The sequence below is a fragment of the Achroia grisella genome, unplaced genomic scaffold (genome assembly GCF_030625045.1).
Source record: "Achroia grisella isolate CSIRO2021 unplaced genomic scaffold, CSIRO_AGI_Agris_v1 utg1063, whole genome shotgun sequence".
In the NCBI taxonomy this organism is placed as follows: domain Eukaryota; kingdom Metazoa; phylum Arthropoda; class Insecta; order Lepidoptera; family Pyralidae; genus Achroia; species Achroia grisella.
In genome coordinates, this window is record NW_026712567.1 from 409562 (window position 1) to 432315 (window position 22754).

At 31.8% G+C, this 22754-nt stretch overlaps 1 protein-coding gene and 1 non-coding gene across 2 annotated transcripts in view; one reads left to right on the top strand and one right to left on the bottom strand.

Moving 5' to 3' along the window:
• Positions 1–22754, bottom strand: part of LOC131840854 (dopamine D2-like receptor) — a 180370-nt gene that overhangs the window by 134166 nt on the left and 23450 nt on the right. The gene's annotated exons all lie outside the window — the stretch shown is intronic.
• Trnap-agg (transfer RNA proline (anticodon AGG)) lies at positions 19543–19614 on the top strand. The gene has a single exon. It is a non-coding gene; the product is annotated as a tRNA-Pro (tRNA).

Sequence of the window (22754 nt, forward strand, 5' to 3'; positions counted from 1 at the left end):
TTTTCTCATTCTACACTAGTTTAAACATGGATCACGTATGCCTTTTTTACAGAGACAGCACAACAAAGTACGTGGGCTCCATTCATAAGATTTGCGAAATTCGCCTACATCTGCATCCGGGTCATGAAAGCGCCTGGCCGTTAGATTTCCCAAAGGACTTACGATACTAAGCGTCAATATGACATTCGCCAACAAATTATATTGAGCAACTAGTTTATCAGCTGAAGAATAAAATGTTATAGACTACAAATTGCAGAAGAAATCTGTGATAGTCTATTTATCTAGCTGAGAGTGATTTTGGAAATGCCCAGAATCCAGTAGAAAACTCTGTAATAACAGAATTCGGAAGGAGAAAGGAGAAGGGGGGAATTGATTGAGCGAATTAAATTAATTGTTATGTTTAATACAAATATACGAGGATTAGGAAAGGAAGTCAGAATAATAGAGTATTGTATATTATATATTATAAATTACTATCATATAATATTTCCCTTTTTTTATGTAACTGAAACTTACATGCTGACGATTGATAGAAAGTGTGCATGCGTTTTCACTTCTAAGGACTATATCGTGCCTCCGTACTTATTTTAACTGCAATATATCAGATAACATCTCATATAATGCTGTATGCCATATCTTAACTTTTAAACTTGAATATAGCTTGCAAAGCTGCTTGAGGTCATAAAAAGGTGAGACAAAGGTAGAGGCATTCAAGTACTTCATGCAGTTTCCCGATAGAAGACCGTCTCATGTTTGATTTTTAAAATATGGTATATTTGCTGTACATACAAAACAATCACAACGACTGATCAACACAGTTGTTGTGATTATATTGTATTTATTTTTAAATTAGCTAGATTTTATAGACTAGAATAGTTCTATATCCTTCAATATACCAATCATAATAATAACTTTTTATTACATTACTAGTAGTGTTAGATATTTTGCCTATATATTATATTATAATGAATACTATAGCTATAGGTTATAATACTATTTCATGTGAAGGATTTTACAATACTACTTTACCTGTAGACGGGAATATGGGGCGTCTTTAACTTATTGTAGAGATGTTGCTTCCCTCTACGCAGTTATTATATTGCTTGTATTGAACAAGTATTCTGAGAAATTGTTTGATATCATGTTTCCCGTTACATACTTTCATTTTGCTACAATTTCCCATAAATAGGGAAATATTATAGAAACATTGAGAAAACATTTCTATTTTCTCAATATTTCAATAAACTATAGATAATATGCTACTATAGATACTCTTTTGAGAGGTAAATTTTGTTAAAATGTAATAAAAATAGGAAATTAGTGCGGGGACAAATAAGTGGATATACCATTCCTATCGATTGAAAAATCGATCGACTCGAATATACCGCTAATAACTTTCGTCAAAGTTATTTCATGCAGCTTTCCTCGAATGAGTTATTAAAAACTCTTAACCGCAATAAACCATATAAAAATATATAACTCATATCAACAACACCAGGCTATATGCATGCAAATTTCAAATGGAAATTCAATCAATTGATAAGGAAAATCGAACATAACTTTACAAATATGTTTTATACGTCTCTCAGTGGAATCTAAAATATACCATTTTATTCATAAGCAATGATGGTTTGCGAATTTATTCGCATAGACTTTCATATTACATTAAACTACGGAAATGCATTTGATACTTATTAAAATAATAGATGACAAAAAGAATTATCATGTATGTATTAATTACGTAGTCACATGTGTCTATATGTCCAAGTAAGAGATATAAAGAGTTTTTAATGAATCTATTATTGAACACCTAATTATTACTCTTACCCAATGAATTAAAGCATAGTATATCTTAACCTATTCGTTCTGTAGGATATCTTAAACCTCCAAAATAGCATGAGGGATACATGTAACACCAGCAAATACAAAAATACGTAGGCCAAAGTTTCACTTACCATCAGGTAAGTCGTCAGCTTGTTTTCCAATTACAAATTAATCAATATACGGATATCGGACGTTTTAATTACGATACAAAAATTTAGAGCTTACTAAACAGATTCAAATTATACGCACCCTAAATTTTCGGCACGAGCTAGTATTTTAATAGAGATCGGATTTATTTTTATACACCCTGCTTTCACGTAGGGTTAAACTGGGTCTCTCCAACCAACAGCTGACATGGGTCGCGTTTCCTTATATTACCCATATATGTTGTCGAGTGGCTTAGCTCCATGCATCATACTCTTGAATGGGTAGTCCCTTTGTGTTTGTCGTGCCGAATTTCTTTCTTTTTATTAGACGTAGTAATTTATTTCATTAATAACGCTAGAAGTGTTTGTATCTATCTATTGAAGGTTATATCACTAATATATTTAGACCTTAGTAGATCTAAGATTCTAGATTATAGAGTCTAGATCTGCTATTCTAGAAGGTCAGTTTAGTTTGGGTTCAACAAATAACAAGTACGTCATCTTTAAATTTAGACTTGGAAGTTCAAATATTTTTGTGTAGACTTTTCGTATCACGATTTTAACATTAAATAAAAAACTGTACCTACTTATCTAGTTTCAAACTAACTTGTCTATTATAAATGTTTTAAAATTTATCTGTGTGTGTGTGTTTATCTGTGAGTGGATGGATGTTTGTTACTCTTTCACGGAAAAACTACTGAATTGATTTTAATTAAACTTTATCATAGTGTGACTATACAGAATAATTGGTTAACTGGTAGAGAATGCCATCAGGCATAAGTCCGCCATGTATACATTTTTGTGTGCAAAAGTATAAATAAATAAATAAATAATATAGGCTATAAATTTTATGCAGATGAAACCACAAGCATAGTAAGTTGACCATATATAGATCATAGAAATGGTTATATTAAATGACCTTATATATCTGAAATTTAAACAAAGCATATAAAATTGAATCATACACTATGTCATTCAATTAATTGTTTAGAATCTTTATAGTAAATTAAAATGTTATCAAGATAAGCATTTAACACCCAAATATACAAACAAAGAGAATAATTATGGATGCTATCTATCGTTAAGATGAAAACAATATAGGGTTCTAGTGAGGGACGCAAACAACAAAGGAATAACTCAACAATTCTCCCGTAGGATTCGAACCGTGGTCCGCACGTACTCGGCTTGTTTACACAACTGTATGGCCGGAGAAAAGTGATTGACCTATTTAAGGAAAGCGGTGCCCGTTCTTGTTTAGAGAATAAGAAAGTTTGAAGTATAAAGTAACCGATCGTTTATATTTTTGAATCCTTTCTTAAAAAGTATTATATTATTTACCTCGTCGGTTGTTCTGGTACATTGGATATAATATCTATCTATCTATCTATAATATACATATATCTATCTCTATCACTGGTAAGTATAATATTATATCGTGTATAGTAAAATTTTTTGGAAAGATCAGATAAGTTACAATAAATAAACTAAAATATATATATTTTAAGTTGACTTTATCCATAATACAGATGATACATGTGATAATTGCTCTACAGATACGATCTACTGTAACGGACGATACGACATTAGTGACAATATGCCTATCCTAAGTATATACTTTATAGTAGTAGTGATAACATTGTCAATAAAGAAGTTGGTCAGTCAGCTCAATATAATGACCCATATAAAGTAATAATTAGATTGGCTTGACCAGACGACAACTCTAATCGTTGCCAAATCGTAGCATCCCATCTACTGACGCTTACGGACGCTTCTACATTAAGTCGATGGATTTATTCTAATATTATGTAGTATCAAGTTTCCGTTGCCAAATAGTATCTTTTATAAGCAATATTATTTCAAAGATAGAACAGAGCCAACCAAGCGTAGTAACAGGAATCTAGTTTAACGACAAGGATTATGTTTGTCGTCTAAAATGCTAATAGCACAAGTGCATTCGGAAGAATGGGCGGACGGCAGACGAAACGTTCCATGAAACCGGCAATTGTCGGCTATCCGTATAATTAAATTATCTACCGCAGCTATCACATAGCCAACGATACGAGCCGGTTCTGCGCGGTTGAAACTCATATGTTGTTTTCGTTGGCAATTTGAGCGTTTTACATAATGAATAAACGAGGTGAAAATTGACTTTATATTTCTTTTTATAGTTTGGCTTTCTGTATTTTCTGTTCCTATAGTTCTTTGATTTTGTATTACTTTCATGCCTATACTTAATACAGTAAAAAATAAGTTCCACATAAAAATCCCTATACACTGGTTGTTAATTTCTTCAATGATTAATTGTATTACTTTTGTACTAGTTATATATTTATTTGCATAATCTAATTTAGCATTAAAATTAAAACTGTCAAATGGTCTAAGAAAACTGTCAAGGAAACTCAATGGTAAACATTTTCTTTTCACTTTCGTTTCAAGTTAAATATAATAATTTCTAAATGATGAATTTATAATTAATAATTTTAACAACGAAGCAGTGGCATGTCATAAAATATTACTCCTAATTTGTTTGTTAATAAAACAATATTTTAATTAACAATTGGACGAATTATGAACATACTTAATAAATTAAATAGTGCTGAATAGATACTTTAAATTACTTTCGCCACATCAACATATTTTTTTTAAATTTTGTTTATACTATAATTGTGATTTAGTGTGGAAATGACATGTGAATGATTTTGTAAATGATGATACAATTAATGCGATATCCGTTAGGTTTACATTAGAGTTAGTTTAGTTGTTTTGTTTTGTATTGATGTACGGATTTCAAAAACTATTCGGCTGTGATCTTAATTTAAATTCTATACAAGTACAAGGTTGTTGGTAAGCCATATTAAATCCATATCTTCTTACGTTAAGACCTATTTTCTTTACAGCTAACAGAGGTGATACAAATAACTTATTTGATGTTGGAATTAGGGAAAGTTTATATTTAATCTGTTTCTTTTGTAAAATATAATAATAACAACAATTCTGAGATGTCATTCTTAACATCATCGCCATCTACTTATTCATACCATCAACCTCCATTTACTCATTAGGAGATACTTAAAGATGTTAATAATAAAACTAATAACGGGATTGATTTATAAAAATGTTATACATTATACGGTAGAACATATTCTATTAAACAAGAACTACATTGATGTATTTGTTAGTTGATTTGCGGATTATATATAAGATACATTAATCTATTAGGCTTTTATTATGCTACATATATTACTAGTACATTTCAAAGGTATCTCTACATATAATTATGTTCATATAATTTAAAATAGTTTTTACTACCGTGTCTAAAAATATTCATGTCTTAAATATCTTTAATTAACTATAAATTAATCTATAATTACTAAGTAAACATTTTTAATGAAAAGTCGTCAAACATTATTTAGTCTGCAACCATGAAACCACGTTATCTGCAATAATGGTCTAACATTTTAATTATAAAAGCTTTCTCGCGTAAACTTATAACACCAACGCTGCAAAGTCGGTGCACAGGTCGAGTGCTGTATAACACGTTTCGACTACTTTTACCTGGTCCTTAATAGCTGATCGTTACGCTAGATTGCGAATACTAACTTAGTGATGTGCTCTAAATATAGTCGATAGTTTTTTTAAAAAAGTAATCCTACTAATGTAAAACTTATATTAACATTTTTGGATGGTATTTGATCATAGACATATTATTAGGATTGGAACATTATTAGATAGAACACATCGCGGTTATTGCATAGGATACATTTTATGTTAATGTATAACTGGGTGGATGAAATGGTTTAGACAATAACTATACCTAGATTTAGTTTTCTTGTTTTGTTTTGATTGTAGATGATGTCAAATAAATTAATTACTACTTAACTTAACTTAACTTACTAATCACATATCTACTAGATATAAGTAGATAAGTCTTAGGTTATATAATAGTAATATAGATAAGAATGACAAGTGATAAACTCTGACATACTTTGTCAAAGAATTGAATTCTTCTTTTGCCTTTAAATGCCAATTCTATAAATGGGTAATAACATTTATGCTTAAACAAACAGTCTTCAAGAAACGTAACTTATACTATGAACATTAAAATAAATATTTTCCAAACAAAGTTTAAGTACGAAACTGTTTGAAATTATAAGTCCGGAATAAAAAGTGGAAGGAATAATTAAAAAGTTATTGCTGTTTGAGACTACATTCAACTGAAAGTTGATGTATACTGTACAGTCATAAAGAAAGATCTATGGTACAGTTCTCTAACGTTGAAAAAAAAATAGTAACGTAACTATAATAATTTTTATAAAAATAATTTATAATTTTTCAGTGAAAAATATTCAAAATATTTGGAACAATTCTAAACTTTTGTAATGCAGCCTCTAAGTAGCATAAATTGAACTGTCATGAAAGCGAGTTTCCACTAACTCACTAAGTATCCAATTTTCTACATTTTTTATAGGATATAGGAGCAATTTTGAGGTGCTACCGCGCCAATGTCTCATCTGAGTAAATGATTATAGCCTATGAATAATACTGTAGGAATTACAGGAATGTTGTTATCCCTTAAGCAAAACATATTATCTTATTTGAATGGTTTTAATATGGTATTAATCCTTAAATACATTTGCCTGGAGTTGATATATAAAATACAAAAAATAATATAGTGTAGGGGTCTTTGCACCGTCTTCATTAAGTTCATCAGGCGAATAATTCATATCAAGTTGAACGTATAACGATAAAATCTAAAAACATCACTAAATTCATTGTGCGCGCGGCTGTTGGTCGGTCCACGATAATGTTCACGTTAATCACAGGTGAGCCGCCTGGGTTAATGAGGTTTCTTGTTAGCTCCGTACTGCACGCTTTACTTCCTTTGAAAATCAAATACCAACTTAATTATGTAAGTAGTTATATTGAAATAGCTGTTAAGCCTGCGCTGTTAAATCTTAATGGATAATATGTCGTAATACTACTAATATTATAAATGAGAAAGTTTGTAAACAGGTGGACGCATTTGAATACAAATTAATGTACAGATTCATTATGTTTTGGACTAATTCATATAATAGAAGCTATTGAAATTCAATTTATGTCATAAAAATCAAAACAGAAAACAATATATGTGTGAAAGCAAAAGAACATTCAAAACCAAACCAAGTAGATCAATACACAAAGAATCACCCGCGCAATTTAGTAGGTTGATTTAATGGGTTGCTATGATATGTATTGTCAAATATAAACTCAACGCTTTATATTGTATCTAAAGTTCTTTGAATAATAGTGTATACTTGTATATATACTATCACTTATTTGAAGAGTCTCTTTAAATAAATAAACACGGATAGTATGACTCGGTTTTTCTATTTAGTAAGGAATCTGCATTAAAATAACAATAAATAGAATTGGATAACTTTTATAGGGATCAAGCAATAATGTTAAATAAAAATTATAATAATTTGTTGACTCGACTTCGACATAACAATTTGTTGATATTCGTGAGTGTTATGTGGTAAAAATTTTATATATCCTCAAATTTATAATTATTTTATCAATTAGTTTTATTATAATTGATTTAATGCTTATATAATTAAATTTAACCATTAAATGCTTATTATAATTGGAATTCATTTTATGCAAGAATAATTCATGATAATCAAAGTCGTTAATAATTCTAAGGCCAAAGTTTTACTTAATAAAAATATACGAGACTTTTTTTCTATACAAAATACAACGACTGGCGCGTATAGATCGGAAGTTATGGCGTATTTTAATCCGACTTTAAATAAAGCTGAAAGTTGAAAATTTACGATCCAAAACCCACCTGCCTAAGCGAGTCTGTGTAATATTTCACAGAGAATAACATGGTCGGTAGAGACTTCATTTTGATTAAACTTGCCAATTTATGTGTATACTTACCAAATGATTTCCATCCGAATCATCCATTAGGTATCAATATACAATTTAAATATTTGTGTTTGTCCACAAATAGCTCCAATTGATACTTAATATTTCCAATAGATAGCACTCTGTATTTTACCATTCATTGGATATTAAAAGCGCAAATAAAAGAGGAAAATGAAACATTTATTATTGAGATATTTTTCAAGACTGTTGCTTTTTTTTAAACCTTTCTTTACTTGAATAAATATAGTCCCTTCGCCGGTTTAATTTTTTCAAGCATTACCTATGCTTGAAAAAATCACTCGGACGAAAACTTCTATAATGGTTAATTACTAGATACTATATCTAGTATTCTGAAACTTAGTGAAAATCGGTTGCGGTTCATAGGAGAGGAGCAGAACCCTCGCGAACTTTTTACTGATCAAATCTTATTTATCAGTCCTTAAAAGCAAGGCTTACTTAGTAGCAAGCACCATTTAATTTTTCTACATTGCCATCTAAGGAGCACTATATACACAGTTATTAGTTAATATAATTTGGTCAACAAAAACTTAAATAGACATTAAAGTTGTAATTAATAAGGTAATACATTTTTATCAAAAAGGTATCACATTAAAAAAAAACAACTTGATGGCGCCATTTACATATTGTACAACTCCATCTAGTGAGCAGTAACCTGTTGACTCAATAAGCATTGAGATAAATTTTAAAGTTATAGGGCTAAGGTTTCTCAACCCACCCTTGGGTGCATCGCCAGCAGCGGATGTTCACTACGATTTTTAATATACATATATATTTACAATTCATAATATAACTACTTTAACCATTATTGAAGTTTTCAACCGGGAGGAAATTACTTACTTTGGCCTGATGGCTTGGCGCAATAGAGAGCACAAAAGCAGAAGAAGCAAAGATACTGTCATAATATTTGACAAAAATTTATATATATTATATAAATTTTTATTCGATTTGTTCGGTAAATATATATATATATATATATATATATATATATATATATATATTATTACCGAACGAACCGGTATGAAATATGATAAACACGTAGAATTTGGGACGGAGTAGGATGTTGGCATTTATTTTGTTCCGGTATTAGATAAAATAAAATTTAACGCATTCATCTCGTATTAACCTGAAGTATTGGGGACAAAACAGATACAATGTAATATCGTTATATTTCGATAGCTTCCGGTATCAATATACGGGTACACTGTAAATAACTTATGAAACAGTTTTGGCTAGGTGCGTTGAAAATTAATAATTCCAATCACTGTAACAATTTATACGTTTCGCTTTATTTACAAAAAAAAAAAATATATATCTCTCGCTATTTCATCCGTTTAATACTGAGCAACTAGAAACGGTTTATTATAATGGATGTGGTTATAAAAATACTACAAGAGTTGTTTCGCGCTAGAATTTCCAAAAATATAGATAAAATAATAACAGGTTTTGTATTTTAATTGCTCGGTATTGTTTTTTAATTTATTAAAAAATAGATATCTTGGTTCCAGTGTATTCTATATCCATAGTAAAATACATCTATATAGAGAACTATATCCGTATTACTTTTGTTAAAATCTTGTTTCAAAATTTTCAATTTTTGTTAATAAAAAGAGAGTAGTTTCTAAAATATGCCTCATCTTTCAAAATAACTTTTTCTTATAAAAAAATCATATTTTGGTGTACAGCAGTTAAATTTTTAGATCTGCTTTCCACAGTATTTTTTTAATATCATATATAAACTGTTTAAAATTTCTGTTTTCATGAACTAATGCCGTGCTGCTCTATAATATAGCATACAAATAACGATTAATATAATTTGTTCCAATATAATTTATTTTTATATTCCAATATCCTTCATCACTTTGCAATATTGGCTCGCAAGTTCGCTACCATGTCGATAGCAAATTAAACAGTACAAGAACGGCCTAGAGAGTGCAAATATTTTTTATAAATTGCTTCAACACTGAAAACTGTATCTCTCTACATTTTTAACCCGATTTTCGCTATCGCCAATAATTGCTTTAAATGTACAATTATTGGTTCGCGGATTAATGATTTCAATAACAATAATACACCTTTCAAAAATTACAGACGAATTATGATTTGTATACATATTTCGTGATTATTAAATGATATTACAATAATAAAAATGTCAATGATGTTCTAAATTCAAAATAATTTAATTATATATATATATATATAATAAAGCGAACATTCTTTTAAATAAAAATGAAGAAAAAAGGGAACGTCCGTCGTCTTTTGTTTTTTTTAATAAAATATCATGTTAGGTATATAGATATTTTGAGCTCTGCTTTATACACATTAAATAATTATTTATACTTACACATGTTATAGAACAGTATATGAAAATTACTCCTAGAGAAATATATTGTCTGTGTTTACTGTTAAACGATTTCTCGAGTGGCGTTCGTTATATTCCGCAAGAGACTGTCTCGCTTTTCCCGCCATCTAGACGTCTTCTTTTGCCTGGATCCGGTGTACGCATTGTTCTTTAACAGTGCTCTGGATTAGATTGCAGGTCAGAGGGTTCAGTTAATTTATAGGTATTATTTGCCGCGTAGTAAGAGATATATACAATTATACAAACTTGTGGAAGTGACTATATAAACCCCGCTTCATCAAAAATACTTCAGTGTCTTCATCCAAATTACATAATGTTTTAGTTGTAGTTGCCAGAGATATTATTAAAATACATAAAGAAAAATCATATAAATTCGATTAAAAATAATAGGCATTTAAAAATATATTCATCACTTCAAATAGCATGTCGCTTATGTAAACTGGACAAGGCGCAATATATTAGTGTAGGACTTGCCACAGACCATGGCGTGTTGTAATACAATGTCGAACCTTGAAATCTGGACGCTTGGAAACTGTTCATAAATTGAGGTAAATTAGTCAAAAGTAGCTTTTGTACACGACTGTACACTTAAAATGCCACGGCGTGAGGTACAGGAGTGTAATCAAGTGTTACAGACAGATTTATAGCGAAAACTCGTTTCCTTTATGGAAGCAGTGACCTTCAGGCTGTTTGCCGTTTTTCAGAATAATTAACAAGGTCAGGATATTGAGGGACGGCACTAAATTTAAACGTTATTGAAACCGAGTATTAACGAAGTTATTTTTAGTAAGATACGCACATAGAATTTTCTGGATCATATCTAAAATGGAAACTCTAATTTGTTAATACAACAAAATTATTTCACATAATAATTTAATAGCATATTGAACATAATTTTGACTAAAAATTTAGGGTACTACTATGTATATAAAATAGTATATTTAAAAGTTCCAGCCACAAACCATATTAACTATTATATTTGCAAATATTACTATTATAGTAAGTTCTATTAGAATAATGTACAATAAAATAGAATACTTTATTTGTAAATAAAATTGTATGTTAATGTTAAAAATATTTAAAGGACAGACCTGAATATCAAGAGCAAATGTAGTAAAATAATTAAAGATATTATTCTTTAAGAATGGATTAAGTTGTTACTTTATAATGGATCATCAAATCTTAACAAATTGGCACGTGAGTAACAAATCAGTCCATTATGTGAATACGTATTCTCAATATGGACTGATCTATTTGTTACTAAATACATGATAACCTCAGTAGTCTAGTAGTTTAGCATATCGCCTTACTTCCAACGGTCGATTCCTACATGGTATAAATATTTGTATTCAAGAGTATGTTTGTTTATATAGGTCTGAATGTTTTCTATATATAATATGCATTTACGAAAAAAACTGAATCGATGTATTTATATCAGTTATCTAGTGCCCATAAGACAATAGTGTCAATACTGGTTAGTTGCAAAAATGCTTTAATAAACCCATAGAATATATTAAAAATATTTAAACATCTATTTTACCAAGTAGTACCTCGAAGATTCGAGTTCATCGTGAGGATGTACCTCATGAAAAATGTAAATATCACAAGAAGTTCAAACAGAGAATTTCGGTAGGCTAGTTAAAATTAGTTGTTGATCTGTGGATATTTTCATATCAGATTCATCTGATATAGCAGACGAGTTGAATCGTCTTCACATCACTCTCCTAGCATTAATTTATCTTACTATTGGGAAGACGATTACAAAAAAAAAATATTTTGTTGATTGTTTCCGTTGTAATGAACATCAAGTCAGAAAAACAAAGCTATAAAACTCTGAACGCAACCCTTAATAGAAATGTCGTTACAAACTTTGCTTGGTTTAATATAATTTCTAGATCTCAAATAACATTCAAGTAGTGTTTTTAAAGTCGGGGTAATATTATGTAAATAGCTACGCTACAGTCGTTTCCATTGTGATTCCATTTCATTTTAACTTCTGTTTCAGATTAAGCGCCCTTAAAAGTAGACTTTGCTGCAACTGTATTGCTAATATAATAACATTAAACTCTTGTAAAGTATGTTCAAGTGGTTGTAAAACCTGGAAATTCCGTATTTGAATCCATGCCAACTTACTTTCGCCAAAAAGTGCAGTTATATTTTCCTTGTTCGAATACGGGTTAAGTATTATCCTTTGTTTGCCTGATAAATGTTATCTTGAGTTATTTACTGTGGAGTTTTCAGTTTGGCTACCCTTTTTATATGTTTGTACGATATCTATGCCTATTCCGATTTTATGGTTATATTTTATATAGAGCTTCTTACTAAACTTGTGTTAGTTATTTTCTCTCAATTGAGATATGTTTTTCTGCAATAAAATATTAAGTCCATATAGAAAATAGAGAATAACTTTTTTATGCTATTGAATGCCAAATAAGCTAACAATACACTTGAAGTGATTATCATGCATGGAAATTAACTATCATCGCCTCTAAATATTTAAAGTTTAGTTTAGTAGAAGTTTTTGTAGATTTTAACTATCCATAATTTACCATTACTAATATCCATTATAAAATATCAGTCCTACCTCCCTTTAATTTTACTGCCATATACATGAATGCAAGAAATCTGTTTGCAAAGCAAGTTGCTGACAACAGAACTAGTTCTGTATGAAAGAATTTCTGAAAATAACTGACATTTATTAAAACCTAAATTAATCAAACTTGTCACCATCTGAATTTGTGGTACTTTGGGAAGCCTCTAAATATCCAAAGGAATAAAAAACCAAAAGTATTCGGGAGTTTTCAATAGTTGCTCCACTGCACTTGAACGAACATTGTTTGTTCTACACTAATTGTAAGAGTTTGAGATCACTTTAAAATCACAAAAAGCAAACAATCTTCCTTTACTTAAAAGGTATCTTCGCAAAGTTGCGTAGCACTTATCTAGAATTTTCTAGCCAGCAGCAGTGCTCAGTTCAAAGTTCAATAAAAAAAAGCTGAGTTAGGTATACAAAATTAACGCTGTTCCAGTAGAAAAAATTAAAGTAAAGAAAAATTTTAATTAGTTTTTTAAGCACTTTCTTGAACCTAGCGTACCTGCTAGTTAAAAATGCAATATTTTACATAGGTTTTCAATATGTAACTTAAATATTATGATTCTAATATGCGAACTATTTATGTTTATAAAAAATATTTGACGATGTGATAGCAGCTTTATTTCATTGATAATAATGAAATGATACATTCGCCAGCAATAACGGTCTACGTTGGCGGGTCACTAGCGGAGGATGATAAAATGAGTATAAGGTCAGGTTAGTTAGCCCATTGTGGTAAACTACGTGGACCTAACAGACCTGCACCTGATATGTACATATAGCAATGGATTCATTAGTCCACATTATTAACAATCGTCTTTCCCCCTATAGGCGACACTTGCTCCTAACCAGTAAATGAGCCGTTTGAAAAAGAAAAAGAATTTGCCACGATAATCTTTAAGATTAGTTTAATCTTAATTATTTTCCATCATCTCATAAAATTATAAACAAAAATATTCTTAATATAACATTTTATTATTCGAGTAAAGATATGTAAGCTAGAACGAGAGATTCAGATTGAGATTGATTGGAATTGATATTATTAGCTTAAATAATTCGCAAAAAATGATCTTGCCTCTTCTTATCTGCAATAAAGCATTACTTTAAAGTTTATCGAGCAATCCTATATCAAAATTAAAAACATAAATCTGTTGGAACTTCAAAAGACGAGGGTAATAAATAATTAATTAAGACCAGCCCCTAATGAGAGCAGGGAGGGTGGCTACAAGTTTTTCAATCAAAACAATTTGTTTTACAAATGAATGCTGTTAATTGTCTCTAAGAGGAAAACATTTTGTATTACTATTATAATAAGAACAAAATGTAAATAAAAGTCTAAAAATTATTTATTAATTAATATATCCTTTTTACATTAGTTGTAATTACATATATATGTATTATAATACTAAGCATAACCATAAGAGTGAGATATACAGAAAAAAACCAAAGAGTGAGTTTTTTCGTGTTTACTAAAGGTAAATTAGTACTGCGATGCTTCTATACATGATTCGCCGTGCAAATATTATTGTAAGTAGCATATACAATTTGACAGAAGAGAAACTGTATGATAATTTATGCAATACTATGCCTCCTAATACAATTAGAAGTAACACTTAATATGACAGGAATGTTTGTATTCATAAACATTTGTGAAGATAGATGGATGAATGATTTATACCACCATGGTTGTAATCCAGCGTTTAGCCTATTTGATAGGAAAGAGTTTCTTATGGATGATAAGGGAATGGTGCACCTGCCAGTTTTAACCATCAGTGAAATATAAATAGAAATAGTGGAGGATGATAGGATGAACATGAAATCAGGTCAGTTAGCACATCATGATAAAATCACCAAGAATTTATCACGATGGTTTTCAGGGGGAACCGCGTGGAGGGCAACCTGACAGGGTACACTGTTAGTAAAGGGGACATTAATCCACAGTACTAACAATCGCCTTTTCCCCCGATAGTAAACGATTAAGGTACAGTGTGGACACCTGGAACAACAGGAGTGTGAGAGAGTGTCACGTACGTATTTCCAACCTATTTTTTTCATTAAAGAACTACTGGGCTTAATTGAATACAATTTTACACATATAGATGTACCTAGTTCAATATTACAATAATTACTGAAAGCTTTTATCCGAACGTTGACTTTTTACACAAATACACGGGCTATACGTGGAAATATTGTTAGTGTAAAAACGATATTTTTTTATAATTCTGTTATTTTACGTAGGTATTATAAAAATATACATAAATAAGGCTTAAATATAATTTATACTTTTAAAAGTGTCAATGCAGATAAGAAATAATAAACCTAACAATTTATTAGGGTCTCCGACCAAAAAGGTAACACAAACCCCTAAAAGAGACAACGGTATCTGTCTCGCAGTTTTTTTGGCATACTCGAATCTGTGGAAGTAATATCAGCGCACCTGTTCCTGAAAGGTTTTCTGAAATATTTTTATTTGTATTAACTAGGGAAGTATATGCTGATACTTATTTTCTTGTATGATATACATAATATTGTAAAAGTTATCGCAAGCAGCAAAGTCGCTGTTTTAGTATGTCTGTTTCCATGCTTATGCTTTCTAAACTACGTAACGAGTTTTTATACGGTTTTCAGTATCGTTTCACGATTTTTAGAAAGTTTAATGGCTGTACATCGATATTAGCTAGTAAGGAATAAAAATGCATTTTTCTGGTTCTAGTTCTCGATTTGATTGTGCAATTACGTCCTAGAAGAAAACAAAGATTAAAAAGTAAAAAAGAAGTAACTTACGATAACAATCTTATAATGTTAAATGTTTATTTTTAAAAATCAATTTGGTGATTCAAAGTGTAGATACATATCTATATACATATATGACTTGCTGTTACCTGCAATTTCGTCTGTTTTTTCGTGATTGCAGAGGGCCTATATTCGACCTCGTGATATAATATCCACGTCCAAATTTCGATAATACCGAAAGTTAAAAAATAATTATCGTTACTTAATGAAAATTATTTTTTAACTTTTGGTATTTTCACGACTTAATGACTTCATTAGTTATTTTTACTTTGACGACCTCGGTGGTCTAGCGGTCTAGCACACTGTCGGATGGTCACGGTTTCTATTCCTCGCACGGCACGAGTACGATTGTTTGCATCGGTCTGGGTGTTTTCTATGTATCTATAAACTGCTTGATGATTATGTATTTACGAACCACGGCGCAAAAAACTATGTACCTGCAGTCTGTTGATTAAGCAGTAGGGTATGTGGGCGAATACGGGACTAGCGTAGGTCTGGGACGGATGCAAGCCTTGTATAATGTCACACACATTTTACTGTGCTTGTTAATAAAAGGATAGAAAACGTTAGTTTCCTAAGGGTGACGCCGAGATATTTCGTTTTCGAAACCCACGGGATGTGCACTTTTTTCGGGATTGACTTCTATGCGCCACCGACGGAACCAATCGGAGAGAGGACGGCGCCCTGAGGGACGCCGGCTCGTATGGGGTGCGGGTCGGATAACGCTCCGTTTATACGGTAGCGATAAGAGCGATTCGACAGGAAATCTCGTACAATGAGTACTAGCCTGTCGGGGACACCTAACTGATGAAGCTTGTAAATCAAGCCGTTGTGCCAGACTTTATCGAAAGCCTTAGCCACATCGAAAAATAGGACGCCTGTACCGCCTTTGGGGGACTTGATTCGCTCCGTGATGCGGTATAGCCTTTGATGGACGATAAGACGGGTCGGATTTATTTTTACCGGGCTGTGTGAACTCCTTTGAGCCGGGTGATTTTTTGATAGGTAGTTTCTGTTTTGACCTCATCAAGGCGAAGTACAGAGTGTTTTTGTGAATGTGCTCCGTGATGCGGTGCACTTGATGGACGCATGAGTGTTTGGCTCGGAAGCCAAACTGCTCATTGATGAGCAGGCCTTTGGAGTATATAAACTCCTTTAGGCGGGCGAGGAGGATTCGCTATAGCTTGCCTATAGCCTTGAGGAGGCTGATAGGACGATAACTGGACGGGTCGGATTTATTTTTACCGGGCTTGGGGATGCCAATGACCACGGCTTCTTTCCAGCTGTCTGGAAATATAGCGTTGGACAGCGCCGCGTTAAAAATAGCGACGAGTAATAACAAAAGTTGGGATGGCAGACTTTTGACTAATCTATTCGATATGCCGTCTGAGCCGGGTGATTTTTTGATAGGTAGTTGTTTAACTAGCGTTTTGACCTCATCAAGCGTGACTGGTGAGAGGGATTCGGTGGGCGGGGTGGACGCATGCGTTCGACTTCGGTGTCTATATTCTCGAGATGACCTGCCTCGATTGGGAGCGTGCTGGGGGAGCATTGGGCTTCTAAGTTGGACGCTAGACACTCAGCCTTGTCTTCGTCGAAGAAGGCTATAGTGTTGTCGGGTCGGACTAGCGGGGGCATGTCGTTTGTCTGTTGGTCGGTTTTGTGAGATTTCGCTATGCGCCAGTACGCGGTGTGGCATGGCGTTATCTATTCTAGGAGCGTGCCCCACCGGCCGTCCCGGATCTGCGCGATGCGCTCCTTAACGCTACGCTGTAAGGCTCGCAGGCGCACCCGGTTCGGTTTAGCGATCGTACGCTCTAGTGGCTGCGTTCTTATCGCTTATTAACCTCCTTACGTCATCGGGGAGCTAGCGACGGTCGTCCGTCGCCGGTACCTCCCTGGAGCAGGCGAGTCGATCGCAATGAGAGTGTCCTCGGTGTGACGTCGGGTGTGTGTCGGTCGATTCGAGAGAGATTATTGTTTATTATTTATTATTATTATTGATTATTATTAGGTCGTGAAAATATAGCAAACAAGTTTGTGGCCGTTTGTCACCACAAACAATATTCACACTTGGGTCTAGATCTCATTATTAAAATATTACAGCAACAAACAAACAATATTCACACTTCTCATTTAAAATATTACAGATTAGTACAGATTGAACAGTATAATTATGTAAAACAGTCGAAATTCTGTTTTATATGTATACACTAAAACCTAGAATTTCAAATGAGAATATTGGACACCTGCAGGGACCTGCTTTGGCAATTCCAATTTTTGAAATGTATTTTATGTGTCTGGTTACACGAAACGATATTGAGATTTCGTTGATTTTGTTCCCAAACTTACAATAAACGTAAGTACCTACCCTTTGGATACTTCATTGGACCCTCAGCTCACGTATCGTATCAAAATTACTCTCATTTGAGTTTTGTTAGAAAAGAAAGAACTTATAGGCTCTGGCCAATTTCGTTTAGAAAGGTAAATTACAGTTATTTTAATGGGGTGGTAAGCTACAAAGAGAAACGCCGTAATGACTTATTAAAACATATTAAAAAATTTAACATTACCAATTTAAATGTTTATTAAAAGTAGGTATATTAATAAGTTGCAATAAGGTATAAATACTTTATATTAAGTTCGAGCCAAATTCCATCTTGAGGTTCCGGAACAAGTAATGTAATTTATATAAATATAACAATTTATAAGGATTAGGATTATTAGATAATTAAAAATACCCGCGACTTCGTGTGTAATCTGAAAAATAATTAGAATGGTTATGCACCATTAGCTACCTATAGACGACACCTTCTTTTACGCGCGTTCAGGGTAGCGATTTAGCGCGGGAACATAAGCGCGCTATTGTGAGTGTTTTAAAATCCATTAAATTTTTTTCGTTCTCTTTATTCTTGACAGGAAAGGCACATGGAACTGTGCCCATACAACCATTTAACTATTATTTTGTATTCACTCTATTGCGCGCATAATTTGAGTCATTTCACTTTATTTGACAATAAAATTTTTATATTTATTTATCAAAAACACGTTTTAGATTTATAAATTATGAAAATCTCTAGACTTATGTCTCTGCTCGATAAACGGAAGTCTGCCATTTTGGAATATTAATTAATTAATTATTATAAAACGGCGTTAAAGCACGAATGATTGAAAGACACGGTAATGTACGAACTAGCTGCTTGCGTATTTTGAAGGTACTTGACAACTGATATAAATACTTAGATTTTTTTTGTAAATACATATATAATATACCCAGACCGATACAAACAATCATACTGAATACAAATATTTGTACCGTGCGAAAAATTGAACCCGCGACCATCGGAAATAAAGCGGTGTAGATCTGTGCTAAATCGCAATATCACCGAGGCAATCCAATTATTAACTACAATAAGTAGACAAACTATTCTGTATTTATAAGGAAGTGACTGGTTGATGGGTGATGAGTGGGTGGCTGATGAGTTCAAAGGTTTTATAGTTTAACAAACACGAATACCTATGTATGGTTGTTATAGCAAGTAAATAATATTCATATATCTACCTATACATAAAAACAAACAAACGGTTCCCCTGTTAATTAGATTTTTTTTAAATTGCCCTTGCTGAAAAATCCGTTGTAAATTTGAATTCACAGCCTTTTTTGGTACCATCATGAATATAGATATATGGGTGCCTATTACAATCAAATTGAGCTCCACGTTCATGTTTATCACTGTTATATGTCCCTAACCAGTGAAAGGATTACAAATGAATATTAGTTATCATACTATAATCTTTATTGTACGCCAGATAATAATTTTGTAATAGTAATTGTATATTACATACGTGCAAAGTTAATATTATGTTATATTAATTTAATATACTGTATAAGCGGCTCGTTGGTCTAGGGGTATGACTTTCGCTTAGGGTGCGAGAGGTCCCGGGTTCAAATCCCGGACGAGCCCAATCTTTTTAAAATAAATAACCCTTAATATAATAAGATCACAAACTGTCATCGAATTCAAAGAAGCTTGTATTATTTATACTAAACAACGTAGGTTTTTTTTTCAAATAGGCAAATAGGTATATGGTTGCATAACAATATCAGTGTTATAACATAGTTAGTATTTGTCAATTATTATAAGACCTTTTTTTATCCCCAAACTATTGTAAGCACTACATATCTTGAGAGTCGACTAGGGAAATACACTACATATATAGTACAAGGAAGGGGAAGCACTAAAAACCTATACAAAACCGTTCGGTGCGCATCATAATAGTAAACTAATACTGCCTAATACATTCCTCTTATGGATAAATATCCGTACCCTGCAATAGAAGGTAACAACCGATAAGGGTTGTTAAAGTATAGATACATAATATATATGGAAAAACACCTATGCCAATACATACTCATGAATACAAATGTTTGTATTGTGCTGAGGCGCCTCCCAACTTTCCAATGGTCGCGAGTACGACCATGTAAATCGGAGGCAGTGTGCTAACCGCTACATTACGAAGGTTTTACTGAAACAAACTTTTACCTGTGACTACTGTAAAATGTTCGATGCCTACAAACTTATTTCATTGTGCCTAGTGATTTATTTATTGATTTGCTGTTACAGCGAATATAAAATAAACTAGTTTCTTCGGTTGTATTCAATTTCAATCCCAATTTTTATTTTACACAATATTTATTATCCTCGTGATTTGTAATTTGTAATTTACAGGAAAAGCCTGTAAATTAAATTAAATAGCTTCAATCAAATTCAACTGTTATGAAAAGGTATAAACAGACAGATGCGTAGATACACATTTTGCATTTATAACATTATTAAATATTTTTGTCCTAACTGGACTTTTATTTTTATTAATGTTATCCTAATATTAGGCCTATATTTTTATTATTTTACATCACCAGTTGCGGTAATCATGAAATGTCTCGATCTGATTACGTCATGTGAAAACTTTTAAATACCTCAAGAGTTGAAATCAAGCTATTATTATGTAAACGACAATTTAAAGGCCTCACAAATTTATTAAATACAGTAGCAAAAATGTTTTTATAACTTCTTTATAAAAGTCATAAACAGATTTTCTTTTCTCAACGAGTTTACGAGAAATCTCTTCTAAATTGTATGGTACTCGACAATGTTAGTTCTATGAGCCTGGTTATAAAATGCCTGTCAACAATCAGTCGATGCTGTATAAAAATTTATTATTATTATTGCACAATATTCGCTTAAATATTTTTTAAAAGGAGAAATTTCTCATTTTTATTTAATTTAATAACCGGTGATTTTAATGTGGTAACATATAAAATTGTATAACATCTGTTATTTAATTATTGTTAACGATGCGAATCAAATCGGCTTTTTCGTGGTCTAAACACGGTATTGTTTCGCACAAACAAAGTGGTTTTATTGTTATACACACCACATACAATACGATTAATAGAGCCGGCTGTGAGCAGAATATCGATAACATGTTATTACGGAAGTGCGTGCTCGACACATCGGAAACGATGAATCGTTATTTATCTATTCCGATGTATCGATATTGACAGATACCAACGAGTAGAATGTATATAAAATTAGCAGTACTGTGTCTTCTCTTAAATATATTATTTATTACCTAGTTATAGACTCAACAGATGGTAAATCAAATCAAATTGTCAGAAGGCTATTGTAATCTTTTACTAAAATGAACTGAAGATCAACTCTTTTATAAATTTTAGCTTATATGGTACAGGTATTATGAACGAAGTCCATTCCTTCACGATTTTATTAGGGTATGACGATACCCTGAAGTCTAATAAAAGCTAATGTCTCACCTATGTAACGGAACAACCGTTGCTTGCAAACACGATCTCTAGAGCGACTAGTTACAACTAAGAAAGGCAAAATGCAAAATAAGACTTTTTGAAAAACTTTTAATCGGTTATAAAAACATGTTGACCTTATTCTAATGAAATACGGTTTATAAAAATCCCTTATCACTTATCGGAACTACTATACGAGTCATAAATATTTATCGTTGTAATCTATAAAAATTTATTGCTCTTCGATATCTAAGTCGGAGTCAGTTTTTTCTGGATGATAATGTTATATAGGCGTTTATTTATGTATTTCTGGTCAATGGTGGAACTCTCATCAAATTATACGATCAGATTAGGAGGCCAGAGGAAAAGAGGTCAGAGTTAGGAGTAGGTACTCCAAGCAAAATTTTATAAGGAGTAGATACAACACATTATTTGTAATGAAGAATAAAAACAAGCACCTTTATTTTGTCACACGAATGAAAATCTTTCAATCCGACTCAAATTTATATGGCACAAAAACGAAAAATACTACAGAGTTCATTTTTATGCCTTAAAAAATACATTAAAAAGTCATCAAAATATTTTTAATTTACATAACTAACGTTATGGATTACAACTTTCTCCTTGCAACACACTCTTCACCGGCAGTCAGAAACAAATATCATGCAGTGATAAGTATCTGTCCAGCCAAAAAAAATTGATTTGTTGTGAGTTTTTTTATATAGATATGTAATGTATATACTATATATCATACATAAATTCGTATAAAAGTTAATTATGTCATATATATGAAGAAAGGGGAGAAACAGATTTTGAAGAAATAATTTAGATGACTGTGATACTGTTTAGACATAATATGAATTGAAATAAATATTATGTATATGGTGTATATACGATAGTAGTCTTCTTTACATAGTAATATCTTTTAAACAGTGCAACACTTTTTAACGCAGTTTTCAGCAATAGATAGCGGAATTCAGGAGGAAGATTTATAATTTTTATAATCACGCCACGCCATATTAATACATATATCTACATATATATGCGGTAATCATGCGAAACCTCTGTAGTATATATTAATTCATTCATAATTTAAGAGCTGTGCTCTTGTCGGTGGAGCTCCCGCTACCATCTACGATCTTCTATCAGTCCTTTTAGCTGTTGATACAATATGACTCCAACTTTTCCTTTAACTTGCTTGATATAGCTGTGTCTTGGTCTTCCCCTTCCTCTCTTTCCATATATGTTTCCTTCAATAATGCTGTTAATTAGTTCGTCGTGTCG